Here is a 22192-nt window from a genome sequence, read left to right as displayed (position 1 = left end):
AAGGACAACCGGGCGATCCATCTAGATGGTCTGTCTGTGTGTTTGCCACACGCATTTTTCTCGGAAACGATTATAGCTATTGGCACCAAATTTGGTAAAAAGATGGGAACTGTGAACACTCGCGAATACAGTGCGTTACATCCTTTTACATCGAATTTAAGGAGGGCCCATGCAAAAGGAGGGTGTACATTTTTTCGGCAAATACATGTAGTTATGTGGAGTATCATGTGAAAGGTCTGGATTAGAACTTTCCGAAGCTGCTCGTAATTTTGACATTTGTTGGAAAGGATGAGAGTATGGGGGTCGAAAGTGATCATTACTTTAACGGACCCATTCTCAGGAACTACCCAACGGAAAAAATCTGAAAAAATCAACCCTGCATACCGATATTTGTTGAAATAAAGTTAATAATGGTATATTACTATAATTTTTCGTAATTGGCTGCAGAACCCCCCTTAAGTTCATCCTAGCACCACAAAATGGCAGTCATTTAGGCTAGAATATAGAGCAGGATTCCACCGAGTTTGGTGACATTCGCAGTTTTTACTTCTTTGCAAATTCATGACATTGAATGTCAATATCACGGAAAAGGATATTCTCACATAACATATGCACATATTACTTGCTACGTACGGTTTCCCGACTTGTTTTATTTTTCTTCACTCCGAGGTTGAGCTCGCGTGTTATTTATTTCGATAGGGTCGCGCGAATTCTAATGTTGGTGTCTTTTTGGTGTGCTTTGTCAATTTTGTCATCTTTTTAGTTTTTTGGATTAGTTCTCCTCTCGTGGTTATCTCCTTATTTTCGTTTCACAATCTACAATCAAATTTAGTCACTACAAACCCCAGGATGTTTTACTTTTAAATGTTAAAAAGTGATCCAACTTTTGAACTAAGAATCTCGGAAGACAAATCACATCTGGCCTTTTCATGGAAAATTTCCTTAATGTATCATAGTTCCACGTAGAAGTTGTTTTTCTCAATCCGACCTTATTCAACTTGTTGAACAAGGTACATATGTGCAATAAAAGACTTTCGCTGAAATGTTATATCGCATCCATGATCAAACGAAATTACAACTTATTTGAACTTTATTAATTCTGTAAAAAGATTTAATGCAGGAATTTAATATTTTATTTTTGTAACTAACTAACAAACTAATCATATTTTCAATCATAGAGTATTTTGCTGGACTGAATTGACTACTTCTTCTATTATTACTCGTATAGACTGTGACTAGGAACCAATCATAGCTAATTATTTTAATAGATTTTATTCAACATCTTAAGGGAGTTACTTTATCATTGATTGAGCGATAACAATGATAGGAACAACGTCTATATAGTGATAGCCATTAATTATATCTTAGTAATATGCACGATTTTTTTTTATATGAAATGAAAGAATAATCCTTGGAATTTAGCATTTGGTTTCTAAGGAATTCAGGGAGCAATAGATATTAATAATTTCAAAATAGGAGGAGTGTAAGTACATACATTCGTTTTTAAAATTTGTGTGATGAGCTTGAATATCCTGACTTGTTAAAAACTATTAACTTGCACCATAGGAGCCGGACGTTTGCACACATTTCCTTCTAAATATCCATTTTATCTTCGATTTATCCTTATAGTGTACTACAATTTGCGCTACATTTTCACTAAGGTATTATGTGTTTTGACACATATAGTCATTCAGATCACTTCACATTATTTTAGGAATATTTTCTGTTGATTCTGAACTTCTTCAAATACAAGCCAAGAAATGGGATGCTGGGCGCTTCAAGTATGAAGCTCGGCGCTTCAGGTATGAAAGGTTTAGTTGATTATGTAAGAATATTTGGGTATACTATGGTTCAATTTATATTTAGCTCGTAGTGTACATACATACGCTGAATATGCCCGATATTCAATTCGTCGTGGTAATGAGATTTCATTTCCTAGGGAGTAGTAATTTTACGCGAAAGAGGTAATTTTGAACTACTATAACTTTGTTAACAATAGTAGGATCTCCACCAAACATTTCAGTATGCTGCTCGATATAAAAAACTCAAAATTTTATGGATCTAGAATAAACTAGATTGTACACATTCCACATTTAAATTTATGCTCATAGCTACATGCGGTCAATACTCATATTTGTTACATTTGCAAAACAGAAATGCATCCACTATGTACATCGCATCAAAAATCATCCAATATCGCTCCATCAATTGAGTTAAATCGTATCTCACTAAGTTGGATGTGTAGCGTGTATATTTCGCCGTTGAGTTTGCGCTAATGTTTATCGCATCAAGTGAAGCGGTGCACGTCGTTGCGTCGTGAGCTTCGCTATGTTGCGCGCTCTCTTTTAGTGTGGCGAGATATATGTTTTCTTGAAAGTGAAAACGCACGATTTATTTATTAAGATGATTTTATTTCCAATCGTCAAACCCAACTCTAACAACTCAACTGCTCGTTACATGTCTTTTTCGTGTCGCTCTCTGGATTTTTACCAACATTTGATCCAGCGGGGCTCCAATTGATGTTGCTTCTCTGGCTAATTTTAAATGGGTGCTATATGCCTTTAAGTTTTGATTTGCTTATTGCGCGTAGAGACCCGAGATTGTAATATTCAGGGCCTGTAATTCCATGCGTTTCTTGACCTCCCCGGTTATACTACAATTAGATTTTATATGGATTTGATGGGATTTTGGTATTATATTATTATAAAATCGAATCGTAGTATAACCTGGATACATACCCCCTAAACAAGGATGGATTCAATAAAGAAAGAATGTTCATTCTTGATACAGCCTGATTATTGTATCTTAAATGATTTTCCTGTGATTACCTGTTGCATCTTAATTAACGAGTTAATTTCAAGATAAAGCAAAGGACAAGCGTCACTATAATTTTTCGTTTTCAGAAAATGGTAAGCAAAGTTACAGAGTACAGGTACATCGCAAACCCATTTTTTTTTTACGAACGAAATTCCTATTTGAACAATACCCAAACGCGGTATTTAGCTTTCGTTAATACAGAACATAATTATTAATTACGAGGCATGTGCCTCACGGGAATTCAACCTACACAGCCATTCGTCGCCTACTTGCAATTAAACAGCCTAATAAAAGGATTAAGGTAGACCAGAGGGATCATTCCTTCGTAATTTCTTTCTTTAAGAGTTGATGTAAACATATACAAATAATTAACGGGGGGATTTAGCCGTACGAAACAACAACTCCGTCTTTTTTATAAGAAAGTACATCCAGTATAAATCGGCTTCTGTTCCTCAACTCATAGAATCTAATTCACTACCCTAAACACCTGTTCAAACGAGAATTATGAACCATTCAATTGAACGATAAGAAATAAGTGCATCCGAAGCGTCATAAACCAATAATGAAATGTATGAAGTATCAAATGTTCATCTGTTTGAATATTCAAGGATAAGGAACATCATAAGATACCACAGAACATGTCTTTACATTCCAAATAAGCTAAATGCACTTTACGAAAAGAATATGAGCGAACAAAAAAGAAGAAAACTAAGACATTATCGTAATTAACTTATAGCGACCGGGTAATTAAAAGTCTTGCACTTTAATTTTACATAGTGGCAATATAATCTCCATTTCCCATCCTACCCAGAAAACACGTCTCAAGCGTTCGCATCACATTAAAATCGCTCGAAAGCTTTTCAAATGATCAAGCACACACCGAACCGATTCGTAACCGATTCACATTTAGAGGCCACGCCCACAAAATATCAAAGCATTTTGATGTTCGCGCAACCGTTGCTGCAACCGTTGCTCCAACCTGAGTTTGTATGGAGAATTTCTCCACAGACGTCCAACCGCACTGCAACCGCCAACTTGGTCACCAACTTGGTTTGTCGTCTGTGGGCGCTATTACTGGACTGGGCTGAATAGCACAATTGAGTCGACTCACTCATGAGTTGCCATCTCTCAATGGATATACGCGCAGTGGGCAGCATAATCAGTTAAAAACAAGTCGGAATACCGAAAGCTTGCGCTTCGGGTATAAAGGTTTTGGGTTCATCTTGTGTAAGAAACTTCAACGCACATTTTTCCATCCGTATATAGCTACAAATCCAAGATAATCTTTCATTTTTTTCCAAACTACAAAACATACGTACATATTAAAGCCATAGATATAATCCTCACCCTAAACAAGCAAACTACATATTTCCGAATACTGTACATATATATGCACGTATATAAATTGAACATACCTATATTTCCGACTTACTTCGTGCGTAAAAGCATTAGAGATTACCCGCAAACTTCATAAGTTTAAGTTTAAGTTTTTTATTTACCATAGTGACTTACTTCTAATACATTATTAATTACTTTCTAGCTTAGATATTAAGCTTAACTAACTTAACTTTATTTCAATGGGTGGCTATTACAATTGTTTGGCCTACCCGACCTTCTGTGTAAATTATTACTTTACTTGTATTAATTTTAATACATATATCTTCACAATTATTTGTATTCAACTGAACTATTTAAAAGACTGCGCTTGCACTAAAAGCGCCAGAAGGCATTACTTACTTACTTAAAATACTTAAAACTAACTAAGTCTAAACTTAATCTAACTTAATCTAACAATAAATACTCAACCTACTATATACAATAGCACATTACATGTCTTGTGCTTAGCCTCGTTGTACCCCTACCAGGCAGGGAGAATCATATAGGGAACGGATGGCGGGTTTAAGAGCTTCGTTCACTATTTGGCAGGGCCTTAGGTAGTTGGCCAATGGGAAGGTGCTACCCTGTTGGTAGAGTTGCCGGATTAGTGGATTTGGATGGTTCTCCGTTCTTTCGAAGAACCGTTCCACCAAGTTGAGAACGAATTCTCGAAGAGGTTGTACCTTGGCGCGCCGATATACCTCGGCGTTTTTTCCAACCTTCTTGGTTTTCCAATTATAGGAAAGACCAGTGCAGTATCTTAATATCCGGCGTTCGAATGCCTCACATTTGGACATGGTTCGGGTGGAGCAAGTGATCCACGTTGGCGCTCCATAGCAGATAATGGGTCTGATCAGGGACTTGTAGAGAGTCAGTTTGGCCTTGGTGCTGAGTCCTACCTTCTTTCGAAGAAGAAAGTAGATCCTACTGAATGCACCGCGTGCCTTACCGATAGCGAGCTCAAGATGTGGCTTGAACTTAAGGAGTTCGTGAAGTTTAACTCCTAAGTACTTGATGGTCTGGGAATTGCTCACTATAGTGTTTCCGATCTTCATTTTCAAGCGTGTAGCTTTTCTATGGATTCCTCTAGAACCTAGGTATCTAGCTTTCCTCCGGAAGGTGCAGAATTGCGTTTTGGCCTCATTAATCTTAATGCCCCATGCCAGGTAATATTTGCCAAGGTCTTTCAAATACCTCTCGACCGCTTTGGCTGCCCTGTTAGGGTGGAGGCTTGAAGCGAAGATGAGTGTATCATCGGCATATTGAATGAGTTCGGTGCCGGTCTCAGGAGTTGGGACGTCAGCCGTGAAGATATTATAAAAGGTGGGTCCAGAAATGGATCCTTGCGGTACTCCCGATGTTACCGACAAGAGATCGGAGAATTCATTTCCCACACTGACGTAGAAATACCTATCTTCGAAGAAGCTTAGTGCAATTCTAATGATCGGAATTGGGAACTCAAGATCTATCAGTTTGTAGATTAGTCCGTTTACCCATACGGAGTCAAAGGCCTTTTCTAAGTCTAATGCACATGCTACGGTCGGTTTATTATTGACGTTAAGTCTTGCTACGACGGTGTGCTAAGTGCATGTTGAGTTCCGTGCTTGCTGCGGAACCCGAACTGATGGTTCGGTATAATCTCTTTGAGGTTGCAATATTGGACTAGCTCGATTGTCCATGCTCTCTCAAAGAGTTTGCCTAAATTGGATAATAATGAAACGGGTCTAAAGTTGTTAGGCTCAGTAGAGAAGCCTTTTTTCCGGATCGCAATTATTTTAGCTACTTTCCAGGTGGTGGGAAAATAGCCATTATTTATGCAGTTATTAAATACTGCCAGCAAAAATTTGATGGAGACTCGGGGAAGTTGCCTAATTACGTAATTAGGAATTTCGTCAGGTCCGGCTGATTTTTTACCGTTTAGGTTTGAGGTCAAGGCGGTGAGCTGTGATAAACTCAGAAATTGTTGCGAATCCGTTGGTTTTACCGAGGAGTTCGTTTGGGAGAATGTTACTAATCTATTTGAATGCCTAGAGACAAAGTCGGCGATAGTTGTTTCAACCATCGACACTATTGCCGGGTTACTTTGAGGCGGAGGGGTATTGAGCTGAGACTCAAATGATTCCGCAAGGACTTGCGCCTTTCTGGCGTCTCCGCAGATTGGTTCCTTGTTCCTGGTAAGAACGAAATTACGGGACTTATTTTTCCCCGCTAGCCTATTTATATGTTGAAACATATCTGGCCCGGGTTTAATATCTGCGAGATTACGGGTTAATTCTTTATTGCGGAATTGCACCACCATTTCCCGGATAATTGTACTCAGGCAATTAATCCGGGAGAGCAATGCTTTGTATTCAGCATTAACTTTATTTCCATTTTTATGGAAGTTGCGCTTGAGGTTCCTGCGCCAAATCTGTCTGACCTTCATATGTAGCATGATATCATGCGGGAGTTTGTTGTATACAAACTCATCGACTTTGATAAGCCTGGTATTTCTGCGTGTAGCAGTATTGATGGCGTCCGTGGCCAAAATGATTGCTTCGTCGATTTCTTTGTCCGACAGATTGCGATCTGTAGCGAGTTTCTTCAAGTTCAGCCTTGGTGCTAAATCTGACTTGAATTTGTCCCAATCAGTGTGGGCGAATGACCTGATGGTTATCTTAACTCGCTTCTGCAGTTGTGAAGTTGAGGCCATTTTGAGTTCAACTGCAAAATGGTCGGACATACCTGGCAAGGTTTTACAGGAAGTTACCTGAAAACTTTGCTTGGTTTCATCAGACAGCAGGAAAAAGTCAATGATGGATTGACTAGCGGGTCTTGTCGGCGAATCCGGGGAGACCACCTCAAGGTTGGCGCAAACTTCATTAGCACGCATATATTATATACCTACATACACACATGTCTGGTTAGAGCAATTGATATTCATTCATGATGAAATGTGTGTGTGTGTGTGTATGGTGGGGGAGAAGCTACAGCTTCTGAGCCCTCAGGCCGTATTGGCCCATTGTACTCGCCTCCTCCGTCTAACGGAATATTCCGGATTCGGTAACGTATCGCAGGATTTCCGTTAGTGGATGTGATGCTACCCGTCGCAATTGGAGAACATCGGCACCAAAGATCTGATGCCTGATGCGTCCATAGGCAGCGCATTCACATAGGAAATGCTCCGTGGATTCCGCTTCCTCATTACAGGAGGGATACGTATCATTTTCGGTAATTCCTATTCTGAACCTATGCCCAGCTAGTGAATTATGGCCTGTCAGAATGCCCACAATACACCTGCAAGTCCTCCTGCTTTTCGACAGGATAAACTTTGCGGTACGTATGTTCGGTTCTGGTAGGAAAAGTTTGGTGTGTCGAGTAGCATTTAGGCTCTGCCACCTGTCACTATGGGAAACCAGTTTTTGAAAGCAGATTTAGCCAATGCTACTGATACTCCAATTGCTGGCTCCGGTCCCGGCATAGGGGAGATTGACCCCTCTTTCGCTAAAGCGTCCGAGGTTTCATTTCCCCCTATGCCACAGTGACCAGGTAGTTCCACCGTATTGAATCTCGACATAGAGTTCAAACCGTTTCTGCATTCCTGAACGATTTTCGAGGTGATCAAAGGACTGCTCAATGCCCTCAGTGCAGCTTGACTGTCACTGCAGATTGCGATGCGCCTGCCCTTCAACCGCCCGTCAATCACCCAGTTTGACACCCTTAGGATCGCATAAACTTCGGCTTGAAAAACCGTTGCATATTGTCCCAAAGGAAAAACCCACTTCTCGTTTTTATTCGAGAGGTAGACTCCGGCTCCAGAACCCTCTTCAGTTTTTGAGCCATCGATGTAGACGACTTCCGTATATCCCGCCACGCATTCCTCTGGGTAACTTCATATCTTCTACCAAACAGATGTATGGGGACACGAGAATCGGAAGGCATTGTAAGAACTGGATTCAGTCCTCCCAGTAACTCTTCCAATGCTTTGTGCCTCCCACATCCGTTGTTTTCCCATAGATCTAATCGAATTAGCCTATGAGCTGCTCTCATTGCAGTGCTTTGAATAAATATATCCAGGGGCTGCAAATTGAGTAGTGCATTCAAAGCTGCGCCGGATGTCGTGCTCATGCCACCAGTGATACCCAGACAAACAGTTCTTTGCAGTGCGGCTAGTTTACGGCGAAAACCTTTTTGTCTCACCTTAACCCACCACACTACGGATGCATATACGAACATCGGCCTAATGATGGCAACGTATATCCACATTACCACATGAAGCCTGAGTCGCCATGTCGAGACAAAGGTCCGTCTGCACAGCCCATAAGCTGTGAGAGCTCGTTTCATCTTTGCCTCTACATGTTTGTTCCAAAGAAGTTTTTTATCTAGAGTGACTCCCAGATATTTCACTTCTTCGTTGAAAGTACCCCTCATCTTAGGGAGACAAAGTCCATACAGTTTTCTCCTTTTTGTGAATAAAACCATTGTGGTTTTATTTGGATTAACTGACAAACCATGTCTAAGGCACCAGCTGTCTATCAAATCAACGGCACGTTGTATATTCCTACACACCGTTCCAAGATCCCGATCAACAGCAAGTACAGCCACGTCATCAGCATAAGCTTGAGCGTGTATTGGCAAATTTTGCGGTTCGCATAGCAGTGAGTCGATCAACATACTCCACAGAAGCGGCGAAAGCACACCGCCTTGGGGGCAGCTCTTCGTTGCTTCCGTAGTCAGGTAGCGATTGACCCCTACCTCAGCGCACAGCAATCTTTGCGAAAGCATAGCATGGATCCACTTAATTAAAGCATCATCAACATCATGCGCTCTGGCGGCATCACAAAGTTTCTGAAAAGGCGCACAGTCAAAAGCCCCTTCAATGTCCACAAACACCCCCATCGCGTACTCACCATTCAAAGTTGCATCATCTGTCTTTGTGACCAAACAATGAAGAGCAGACTCACAGGATTTTCCACGTTGGTAAGCATGTTGGTTTTCACTAAATGGGTGTGCCCTAAGTGCGTTTCCACGAATGTGACGCTCCATCAGTCTCTCCAAACCTTTCAGCAAGAATGAAGTCAAGCTGATCTGTCTGAAGTTCTTTGGATTAGAATAGCCATGATGAAATGACTAAAAAACTAAAACAAAATAATTCTTTCCGATCCCATTCACAGGAATTCATTTCGTTGTGGTATTGACGAATTAATATGTGATAATGACGTCATGCAGGTTGTAGAATACGAGAAATTGACGAAAAATGGCAAAGTTTCACCCCCCATAACTTTGTTAATAATAATTGCAATTTCTACAAATTTGACGAAGTTGTACATTATGTTATCCCTTATTCTCGTACCGAATTTTGTACTTCTGGGATGAACATAAGGAGGGTTGCTGACTAAATTTCTAAAATGTGGAAACATGCTATTATTAACTTTATTTGCGCAGGTATCGGAACCGGATTTTTGAGGCCTAGATTTCATAGAGGTGCAAAACTGTGATTTTTTAAAATTTTTCGGTTGGGTAGATTCTGAGAACGGGACTTGTTACACTTTTTGGGGCTCACATTTTGAGCCGTTACTGCCCTATGTTTCACCCGATATCAAATATGGAACCAGTTCCGAAAAGTAATAATTGAGCCCTTTCATTGGATACCCCACACGACCACATTCTATGAAAAAAGTTTTGCACCCTCCATACACATGTATGGGGGGCCCCCCCTTAAACTTAACACAAAATGGCGCCAGTTGCTGCGTGTAAAGGGAACAACAGATCACATGCCCCCACCAAGTTTCGTGACAATTGGTCCAGCCGTTTCCGAATAAATCGGCTGTGACAGACAGACAGACGGACAGACGGACAGACGGACAGACGGACAGACGGACAGACGGACAGACGGACAGACGAACAGACGAACAGACACGGACAGACGGACAGAGAGGAGTTGCCAGATCTCCCATCAGGCGCGACCCCAGGTGGCGGATAGGGGCATACCTATTGATGTGTAAATATGTGTTCATGTACTTTTCTTTTCTGACTGTGTATGGGCTAGTGTTTGCTCATCTCTGGCGCGTGGACCAAAATGGCTATAGGTAGGATACCCAGAACATAAAACCACCATGGAAGACGATAGAAGGAGTAAACTTACGGTGCAGGGGCTCGGAACCCCAGCACCGGCGGCTTTTGGGAATGGGCAAGCGGGCTCCCGGTCGTCGATATCCCTCGACCGCAGTGCCAACTTGGCTACCTTGGCATATAATGTTACAAGTGATTTGGATCTGGAGAAGGAAGTGTTCAAGCGAAGTACGACCTTACCGAGAACACCAGTAGCAAGAACAACCAAGGATGAACTGATCGGATCGTTGGACGACAAAAACTGTAACAACACCCACAGCATATGTTCAAGATGCTCGACAACAAGAGGTGCTCCAGGAACAGTAACCCTGTCGGGGCTTATAAGGAGCGGAGTCCCTATCCGGAGGAATTACCATTTATCCAGCTTGGGGTAAAAATAGTTGAGCTCTCCGAGTTTATCAAGGACAAGCACAACGTGCACCAAGCCATAAAGAATATGGTGAGGGCCATTAGAGTCCTCTATAATAGATCGCAGATGGAGGAAAAGAATACTAAGGATACGCCGAACCCCGCTGCACCAACAGTGTCACAAGCGACCCAAGTGACACCTAACCGTACTACCATCGAAACACGGCGAAATAAACGAGTACGGGAAAAAGAGGGGGATCCTTCAAATAATCAGCAGGCACCCAAGAGAAAAAAAGGCGGATAGGAAACTCTGAAAACCAGCACTAATAGCTCTGAAGGAGGAAAGCGTACAGCGAATGTAGAAAAGTCGACCAGCGTTGCGAAGCCCAAGACGAACGGAAACGATGAATGGACTAAGGTTACGAGCAAAAAAGCGAAAGGAAAAGCAAAATTGTGAAATCGTCCAGATGCGATTGTTATCTCCAGTAAGGGTAATCTGTCCTACGCGGAGATACTCAGAAAGGTCAAAGCGGATCCCGACCTAAAAGATCTGAGCGGAAATGTGAATCGAATCCGAAGAACCCAGAAAGGGGATCTCATGTTCGAGCTGAAAAGATCCAGCGTAGGCAAAACTAATGACTTTCGCACTCGGGTGAAGGACTCACTTGGGGAGAATGCCGCAGTGCGTGCCCAAAAACATGAGATCTATATACAATGTTAGGATCTCGATGAAATAACATCAAAAGCAGAAATTTGTACTGCTCTGAAGGAGCAATTCAAGTTGCAAGAACTTACAGAGGAGTCTGTTGTAAGTTTACGAAAAGCCTATGGCGGTACTCAAGCGGCCACAATACGAGTACTAGCGGAGGCAGCGCAGATGTTGTTGGCTGCCGGAAAAGTTCGGATTGGATGGGTTGTCTGCCATTTAAGAGAACAGACTTCACTAAAGAGGTGCTTTAAATGCCTCATGTTTGGGCACTTCGCCAAGGTATGCACCAGCAGCATTGATCGATCCGATCGATGCAGAAGGTGTGGGGAGAAGGGCCATATTGCCAAGGAATGCAATAGGGACCCCAAATGCCTATTGTGGGAGGTGAAAGAGGGGCAAGATAACCGGCATATTGCCGGAAGTAGTAAATGTCCTGAATTTAGGAAGGCGCTCACTGCAGGATTTACTTAAGCAGACCACGTTCGCATCAGAGATAGAAATCGCCATCATAAATGAGCCGTACAGAAGCCGTCATGGTGGCGTATGGGTCACAGATTCGACTGGTGGAGCGGCGATATGGGCTTGCGGTCGACAGGCCATACAATGTACTGCAAGTCAGGCAGCCAGTGGCTTTGTGTGGGCGCAAATAAGTGGTGTATATGTATACAACTGCTACGCCCCACCAAGTTTGGCACTGTCTGAATTCGAGCAAATGCTTGATAATCTTGTTCTCGACGTAAGGGGACAAAGTCCAAAGGTGATTGCTGGTGATTTCAATGCTTGGGCACTAGAGTGGGGTAGCAGAGAATCAAATGCTAGGCGGCGCAGTTTAATAGAAGCTTTCGCGCAGATGGACATGGTTTTGGCTAACGAAGGTGCTGTAAACACCTTCCAGAAAGGGGGGTCAGGCTCAGTTGTAGACCTGACCTTTGTCAGCCCTTCGCTGGCGCGTGGTATGTCCTGGTGCGTCAGCGAACGCTACACCCACAGCGATCACCAGGCAGTTTTCTTTGAGACATGTGTCGAACCTCAGGGCAAAGAGCTATCATGCCGAAACCGAAAAATATTTCAGGGTAGTCTGCAAAATCTTTGGATGAGCAGAGCTTCTTAGAGGTGTGGTTAGATCAACCTGATAAAGCAGGCGCCTCTACGGAAAGAGCCATCCATCTGGCTCAATGCATCGCCAAAGCATGTGACGCGTCCATGCCTAGAAGGTGCGCATTCCCCCGTAGAAGACCAAACTACTGGTGGAATGATGAACTGACCGGTCTTCGATCAGCCTGCCACCGAGCCAGAAGAGCGGCTCAGAGGGCGGTAGGTAGAGTCGATCAAGGGCAGAAAGAGTGCGCCTACAAGGCAGCCCGCAAAACCCTCAAGCTCATCATCCAGCGAAGCAAGAGGAAATGCTTTGGGGAGCTCTGCTCAGAAGCGGACGTAAATCTGTGGGGGAGAGCTTATGGAATCGTGATGGGACGATTTAGAGGCAGTTTGTCTCCGCAGATCACGTGCCCCACCCTCTTGTTGAAAATCATCCAGGGGTTATTCCCTCAGCAAGAGGAGAACACCGACACATTCCAATCACCTCTGAATGTGACGGCAATTCCGCCAGTCACCAGAGACGAGCTCCTGGAGATCTGCGGTAGAATAGGAGACAATAAAGCACCGGGTCTGGACGGAGTACCGAATAAGGCCCTTAAGCTTGCCGTGAAATCCAGGCCGGACATGTTCGCTGAGTTGTTCGAAGCGTGCATGTCCGAGGGAATATTTGCAGCGGTATGGAAGCAGCAGAAGTTGGTGCTTCTGCCTAAGCCTGGTAAACCGCCAGGTGAACCATCCTCATACCGACCCATATGTCTTTTGGACACGGTGGGGAAAATGCTAGAGCGGGTAATCTATAATAGATTACTCGCGGTAGTTGAGAGCCAAGGCGGCCTTTCAGATCGTCAGTATGGGTTCCGTAAAGCCAGATCAACCGTTGATGCCATCAAATTGGTTACTGGCTTGGCCGAAGATGCAATCCACGGAAAGGGTAGTACCAGCAAATATTGCGTGCATTCAATTTGGCTAATTGGAATCTAATCCGGAAATCCCTAGCGAAGGTTGGTATTCCCGCCTATCTTGCCGCAATTGTCGATAGTTATTTAACTGAAAGGAGGGTCTGGTACGACACTGATGACGGACCGCAGGAGTACGTCGTTTCCGCGGGTGCCCCGCAGGGCTCCGTATTGGGCCCACTACTGTGGAACATCATGTACAACGATGTTCTTAATCTTCCCCTTCCGGAGGAAGCCACAGTGGTGGGTTACGCTGACGACATTGCACTGGTTGTTGTCGCAAAGCATCTCGAAGATGCTGAGTTATACTCAAGCGAGGCAATCAGTGCTGTCAAATGCTGGTTAGAGAGCTCTGGTCTGACGCTTGCGGAGGAAAAAACGGAAGCGGTCCTCATCACGAAGCGCCGGAAGAGGAATTACGCCTGCATTAGAGTCGGGAATCATATCATCACTTCCAAGCCGGCCATCAAATACCTGGGGGTGGTGATAGACAGGAAGCTAGCTATAAGCAACACGTACAGTATGTTTGTGATAAATCATCCAAAGCTAGTATGGCCCTGGCCAGGATGATGCCGAACGTGGGAGGGCCACGGCATACCTCTAGGTTGCTTATAGCCAGGGTGGTGACCTCAATCATGCTCTATGCAACCCCAGTTTGGAGCGAGGCATTGCGGATGTCAGTTAACATTAGCAAACTGAATGCAGTCTACAGGAGGACAGCTCTGAGGGTATGCTCTGCCTTCAGGACTGTCTCAGATGATGCAGCATTCGTCATCTCTGGAATGATGCCGATTGACATCTTGGCAGATGAAATGGCAAATATATACCATGCGAAGCGAATCTCTCTCTTATCGCAGACGAAGAACGCTGAGAGGGAGAGATCCATAAATAGATGGCAAGAGCGGTGGGAACGCTCGGAAAAGGGTCGGTAGACTCACAGGCTCATTCCTGCCATCAAGGAGTGGTTGGAGAGACGACACGGTGAGATTAATTATAATCTCACCCAGTTTCTCACGGGACATGGAGGATATCTCCAATATCTTCACAGGGTTAAATTGGAGACTTCACCCGACTGTCCAAATTGTGATGGAGTCCCAGAGGACCCAGAGCATGTATTCTTCCACTGTCTGAGATTCGTGGAAGAAAGGAGGAATCTAGAGACTCTAGGAGAGGTGCTGGTACCTGAAAATCTGGTGGTGAAAATGCTAGCACATCAAGAGATCCATGATCGCATGTATCCAAAATAAAGTGTGAAGGGCGGAGGAGAGGAGAAAAACGCGGTCACGTACGCCGCGTATAGAAGAAAGGTGACAAAGCCAGAGGGAGCTGACTCCGTTCCGTGATGTAATACCTTATGGTGGTTCCGCGAGGCAGGGAGGGAGTCGGGGGTGGTTTTAGTGGGTAAAAATCTCACACGCTGGTGTGTCCAGACCAGTATCCTCAAAAGAAAAGAAAAAGACAGGCAGACATCGAATCGATTCTAATAAGGTTTTGTTTCACATAAAACCTTAAAAAGCCTAAAAAACAGGCAGGGATCGTTACTTCTATAATCCAAATACGTAGAAATAAAGAAATAACCAGTAGTCTGAGGCTCATGGCACTTAAGTAAACATTGAATTCAATAATTTGGTTTAAATGAGTTATTATTGACGGTGAAAGCGGTGATTTTTAAGGTTTTGTGTAAAACATGCAAAATGGAGGTGTACAATTTTTTTTTCACCGAATATAGTCATGTCGGGTATCAAAAGGGTTAGTACTTTCCGACATTGGTTGCAAAGGGGAGGAATACGAAAACAATCGTTACTTTAAGGACCCCTTCGTAAAAGCTACTCAACACAAATAATTGAAAAGAAATATAATGGTCCATGCACATGGTACCTAGGCCACAAAATACTCTACACCGATTCCTGCTTGAATAAAGTTAATGATAATAGTATAAGTATATTTTCCAAAAATTGGCTGATACCCCTCTTTAACTTTATCCTAGAACCACCACCGTTTCGTTATGTTACATTTGTAAGGACTCAATTTTAAACTTTTTCGTGTTAATGTAAATGTAATTACTAAAAACTACCGCAAACTAATTAATTAATTTTAAAGTTAAAATTATGACATGTCAATTTACACATTAAAAAGTTAACCTCTAATATTCACTAATGGGGATGAACTATTCCTTTCAACAATTGAGGTCAGCTCATCCCGTAGAAAATTTTTCGAACTTTTGTGTTCAGGTGTTCGGGTCTGTTACATTTATCCAAATTATTTTCACCCTAAAATAAGTTAAAGGATTCCTGGAAGGAACTGAAGGCGAAAAAGGGAACATGTGCGGCTGAATGCAATACAATCGAGGTTTCTTCACGTTTTCCTGTTCATGTTGGGATCATACGTCGCTTGATCTAGCTAATAATTCAGTAACACAAAAATAGAAAAAAAAAATAAAGTGTCTGAGCATTTTCAAACAAAAGTATAAATTTGGCATTTGCCGGTGGCCATTGGGAGTTCCGAGAAATGAAACGCTGTCCATATCAACAGAAAAGTGGGAAATTGGTCTGGAATTATTGCGTTTGAATATGAAAAGATAAACTGCGAAATAGAGCAACTGATTTCCACAAACTGCTGGAAGCTAGCTGTTCATGGTCGACAGATAACGATTCATTTCAAATTGCCCTTAGAATGGTCGATGGGATGGGATGTCGAAAAATTCATTATAATTTTTCAATAATTGCTTTACCAAAAGCTGATAGGAAATATTGTTGCATTTTTTCGGTATTCATAATAGGAGATAGATTTCGAACTTTCGAAAAACAATAATGATAATTATATAAGACGGCATCCCGACGGCTTCAACTTTCGCTCTATGTGCTCACAGATGATTTCAGTTCCTGCTTTCCTACTTCACCCTGTCCAGGTCGTTACGGCCTAGTACAGGATATTTTTTTTCGGAAACTGCATTATTCACAAAACAGCCAAAAACATTGATTTTACCAACAGCTCCTCATTGGTACATTTCTAACGCATAATGTGGGGAATATTCGTGATCAGCGTAAAATTGGCTACGGAATAAGCTAATAGAATATTTTTTTACCTGGATTTCATTCGCCCCGCTTTGAGGCGGTCGTCTGTAAACCTGTTATAAAATACCTGGATCTTAGAGGGTACCTGCAGTATGGAAATCAAAAGGCAGCCACCACGGCGCTTCTAAAACACCTGCCGAATGTGCAGAAGATTGCATTGCCCGGGTTGTCGGATCAACTCTATTTTACGGGTGGTTTGTGAGGAGGAGGCACTTGCAAACTTTCAGAGAAGGAAGGAGATAAATTTCATTTACTAGCTAATGCCCCTGGCGGTTTCCAGCATTATTAGAACCACTTCAGATAAAGCAGTCCTGGTAGTGGCGGATATAAGTCCAGCGAAGGAAATGAGTGTGATATACCATGCAAGACGTATGCATGGGCAAACAGAATGTAAGAAGCTGGCAAGGTCGGAGCCACATGATCTCTGGCAGCACATCTAATACCACGTAAGCACGGGGAGACCAACTACCAGTTTACTGAGTTCGTCACCGGGCACAATGGTTGCTACAGGCAACATCTGCCCCGCGTTGGGCTGCATGAATCACTGTGTTGTCCCGTATACAGTAGCACATGTGGGGATGCAGAGTATGTATATTTCACTGCCCAATATTTGGGATGGAGACAAGCAGCCTTGATCCAGCGTTGGGAGGGAGCAAGACCCCGTATAGTTGTGTGGTCGAAGGTGAACTGGTGTACGTTTTCTTCCGTAAATGTACAAATACAGAACGAACTGATGAAAGAAGTGAGGAAGAGGAAAGCTCAATAGACGAGAAGCATCAATGCCTAAAGGTAAACCTATCCGGCGAAGCAAAAACCCAAATAGTGTTCCCGCGGCGCTGTGGGTAGAGAAACCAAAGGTGGTTTTTAATGGTTGCGAATTCTATACGCGCCTGCTCTAGCTCAGCTATTTTCGCCATTGATCTGGAGTGAACTTGTCTTTCTAAGATTTTTACAGTGCCGTGCACAAAGAAAAGAACTGGTGTATGATGATACTTCTTTTGTATATAACTGAAAAGTAGGTAGGTAGTAATCTATTCGGTTTACTGGGCAAAACATGGCTCTAGATAATTTTCTCAGTAAATGGCAGCTAATACCACGGCTGATTTACAGGCTGATTCAAATCGGCACTGGCAATGCCAACAGACGGCTAAGAAATAAAGTGGAGAAGGTTTACAGAAACTATGCCATCCCCAGTGAGATGCCCGTAATTGAAATTCTGAACACAGTAAAACATAAACTTTCTGTTCTATGCAGTCGCCTACGACGGTATGACAAAAGTTACGCCAGACGTGTTTGGACTGGAACGTACGCGAGAAACCAGAGGAGTTTTTTCAGAGCAATCAACGAATCCCAACAAAGCGTCCAGACCGTATAGTTTCCCATGACGGAAGCGAGAGAATATTGGGGTGTATTTTAGGAGCCGAGGGCCGAGGGCACCCGCCATGCCACTACACCTAGCATGAATTTTGCGGATGTTATCGAAGAGGAGTTTGACGATCCATAAATAACTCAAAGAACTGGGGGGCCCTGGTCTGGATCAGGTGCAGAATTTCTTGTGTAAAAAAAATGTACCAGTATACACAGTCCCACAGTCAGTTGGCACATAGCATAAATCAGGTCATTAGTCGACCAGAGGAATTTCCACCCTTCCCCAATGCGGAACCTTGTCCCAGTATAGACAGTCGGTTGACACACAGCATAAACCAGGTCATTAGTCGGCCGGAGGAATTTCGACCATTCCTCAATGCGGGAATTACCTACCTTGTCCCAAAAAAGACACGATGCAGAACCCCACAGACACAAGACAGATTACTTGCTTACCAACCCTCTAAAAATTCATAACGTCCATTATTAGCGGAAGCGTTAATGCACATCTCGAGACCAACAACATTCTGTCCGAGCAGCAGAAGGGCTGTCGAGTCGGTTTAAGGGATTGCATTGTGAATGATGTTAGAGGGCATGGTTTTGCAATAAAATATGACCTACGCGCTAAGTGCGAACACTTGATGTACTTAGATGACATCAAGCTGTATCCTGGTGCTAACGACCTTAGAAGTCCGTGTGAATAGTAAACATGTTCAGCCGTGATATTTGGATGGAATTTGGATTAGAGATTAGTCATCACGAGCCGCATGCCGGACATAGCATTGGTAACCTCCAATCGAAGCTATGACTTAGACAGACTTCCATAAGTGCCTAGGAATTCTGCAAGAAACCCATGCTGGACTTGGTGATCTGAAGGATGCTCTGCTGTCCGAATTCCTGCAACGTTTAAAGATGGTACTGAAATCGAATTTTGAGGAAGAATAAAATAAACTCATTGAATATATTCGCTATCCCTTCGCCGGCATATGCATTCGGAATATTGCCGTGGACGAAACCCGATCTGGAAAACGTTCAGAACATCATCTAAAGTCTGCCGTGGAGCGGATGAAACTGCCTCGTGACATCGAAGGTAGAGGCGTGGTTCACATGGCGGCACAACATCACCGCCAAGTCGACTCGCTACGCGCTTATTTTGATAGTATGGAGAAGGCGAGTGCCTTGCATGCAGCTGTTTTAAGACAAATTGAGGGCTGTCTCCACTGCAAATTGTATTTGGCAGCCTTTTTTCCCCATAATAGCAACATTGAAGTAAAATACGTGGAGAAGAAGTTGAAATATGAGCCATTGGCTCGGAAAGTCAAAGAAATTTGGCATCTCGAGCGAGTGGTTTTAGTTCCCATAATATTATAAGTTGACGTCCTGGAAGTCTCATACAAATCATGCAGAAACACACCACTCTGTGTAAGTGCTCGATGTTGCAGGGAGTTCTCCACGGATTCTCCCACTAACCTACCACCGGCCACCACCACCAGCGCCCCTTTATCTTTTAAGTAGGTAGAATCGTCCGAGCCTAAATGCTTGGAAATTAGTGACAGTATTAAGTAAAATTCGGCATTTGCTGAGACAACTCGGAGAAAGAATGAATCTTTTCATTTTTTCGTAGGTGCAATATGGATTGAGTTATGCCTCGTCAAACTTAAATTCGTAATGTCAAAAAAAATTAACACATTCAAGGTTAAATAACACAAAGCCAATAACTTTGAGTGGAAAATGATCTAAAGCTCCTTTAAAATGCTAGAAGAGACCTTTAAGATCAGGTACGACAGAAGTCAGTGCGATAGATAATAATAAAAATCATGTAGTTATCAGAATTTTTGATATAAAAAGTAATTGAAAGAAAACGTGATTTTCTTATATAAATCGAAAGTAAGCTAATTCGCTTAAGAATATACTGTATTTAAGCTCTTGCAATAAGTTTTTAAAACTTGGTGGATATAGAGTTCGTAGTTTCGGGAAAAACTGTGATTTAATCGATTTCTGTGGTTATTTGGAAAAAAATTGTTTACCCCGGAAGGGGGGGGGGGCATGGCCAAGGGCGAGGCGCACAACGGCGCTATATAATTTTGCCCCCTCCCTCCCCATAAATTTCATGTCAATCGGTTCTAACTGAAAGAATTTGGAGGTTGAAAGCTTTACTGGCTGGACTGACACAATAGTGTGTCCGAGTAGCTGAGTCGTTAGAGCACAAGGCTGTCTTGGTTCAAATCTCAAATTTCTATCGTGATTTGACGTCGGATACCAGTCGACTCAGTTGCGAATGAGTACCTGAGTCAAATCAGGGTAATATTCTCGGATGAGCGCAATGTTAACCACATTGCCTCCGACAGTGTACTACCCTTACAGTCTTGAAGTAAGTGCTCTAACACACTTCAAGGCTCTGATCCAATATGGACTGTTGCGCCAACGATTATTATTATTGTTGTTATTGTTGTACTTTTGCAATAGTGAAATGGCTTATACCTGCCGGCTTGCCTCTTAGCCTGATAAGCGACACAAAAGACGATAAAGACGAAAAATACAGTCCTTCAAGAAAACTACTTTCCGAGGAAGTTTCGGGACGAGTAACAAAATTTTTGTGATGGGACGACTGTGAAGCCATACTTTTCGGGAGTGTTAATATATCATATGTATGTGAATCATATGTATGTACTTCGATATCATTATTGCTTACCATTCGATGGTAGCAAAAAAAATTACATGTTACGTGCACCTTTGCGTGGATCGAATAGGGAAATAACATTCTATCCCTATGTTTCTACATATTTGATAAGTCACTAACTTTGGAATATACTTGAGATCATGAAAATAAAGAGGAATTGAAATATCAAATTAATAAAATTGAGATGGCAGTCATAATATTGGATCTAAATAATTCTCACACATGAGTTTTATTGGAAAAAAATATTTATTATTCATCCCCAGAAGCCTCAAATCAATGTCATCCAGCAAGGCTCGTGTTACTATTACCAAACTGAAAACAACTAAAGTCCATGCGAAACCCACAACGTTAACCACATGGCGGACAAAACGCAGTCGGCGGTTGGCATTGATTTTAATCATTGAACACAATTTGGCCTAAGCACAAACTAACATGGTCTCCAGGAAATACGATATTTGTGCTTGAGAATTACGAAACTGTTTCGTTTCATCCACTGGAGCAAAATACATTTCCTCCGGTGATCGATTACATGGAGGACAATAAAAAATACTACGCAGCCACAAAGAGAAAAACGTGCTCCAACGTACGTGACATCCAAATAGAAGTTATTATTTGCCATATTTTTATAAATTTTGTACGGCACATTCATCGACTTCCAATTCAGCCCCAATGGAATGGAACCAATGGCAGTGATGACGGGGAAATGGCGGAGGCGAAGTTTTTATAGACATCCCAGGGGACCAACAGCCCTTCGAACAGAGTTCGAGTTGATTTCTAATGTACACCGGCACCACGTCTCTGTAATCATCAACGTATGACTTCCATATTAGATTTATGGTGTTCTGAGCTAATGCCGAACCACCCTTTCACCGGCTTACGGCTTACATCAATTTTTATAATGGTGCAGTTCGCACTCAGGCTCCACGTTGGCCATGGTGGTATTTGTCAGCCAGGACGCACGGAGAACAGTTCAATGGAGCCCCTGAAAAATTTATTACTCCAAAAGGATCGATTTCTATCTCAATACATCTGCTATTGTACCTTTATTTGACGTGGAATAAAATTTTTAAAGAGTTGTGGATGGATGGCTTAGCCGAAATAAAAATAGAAGACTCAGTTGTTGGAATGGGAAAGCGTATTGCGAAGTGCAAAGTTATTGGTTGCTAACCTCCTACACACTGGGATATACGAGTATGAGTGGTAGTTGGTAGGTTCTATGCTGTCAGAATATGCATGGATCTACGTATGATTGAGTGGTTAAAACCCACTTCGCTCTAGTGCTTTTATGCAGGATTTTCAAAGGATTAACATGGTAACATCCACTGGAATTTATGCTGCTAATAACTGACGACCAAGTATACGCTTTATATTTGCGTAACCGGGAAGTTTTCAATTGACCCTTTTTCACCGAAAACGAAATAAATAATAATGCATCGCTTCCTGTCCTTTCCTATATGTAAATCTACTAGATTAAAATCTGTCAAAATTGGGGTACTCAGATCATAATCAGCGGAAACTTATCACTATCATTGTAAAAGAGAAACATCCAAACATATTGGCACAAAATGTGGCTTATGGTGCAATGACTATCATGGTTTCGTGATAAGTTAAAAGCGGGAGAGGGCTCCCCTTACATATTAAAGGGGCTGTACATTTC

This window comes from Hermetia illucens, chromosome 2 (genome assembly GCF_905115235.1).
Source record: "Hermetia illucens chromosome 2, iHerIll2.2.curated.20191125, whole genome shotgun sequence".
Taxonomy (NCBI): domain Eukaryota; kingdom Metazoa; phylum Arthropoda; class Insecta; order Diptera; family Stratiomyidae; genus Hermetia; species Hermetia illucens.
This window is presented reverse-complemented; position numbering follows the sequence as displayed.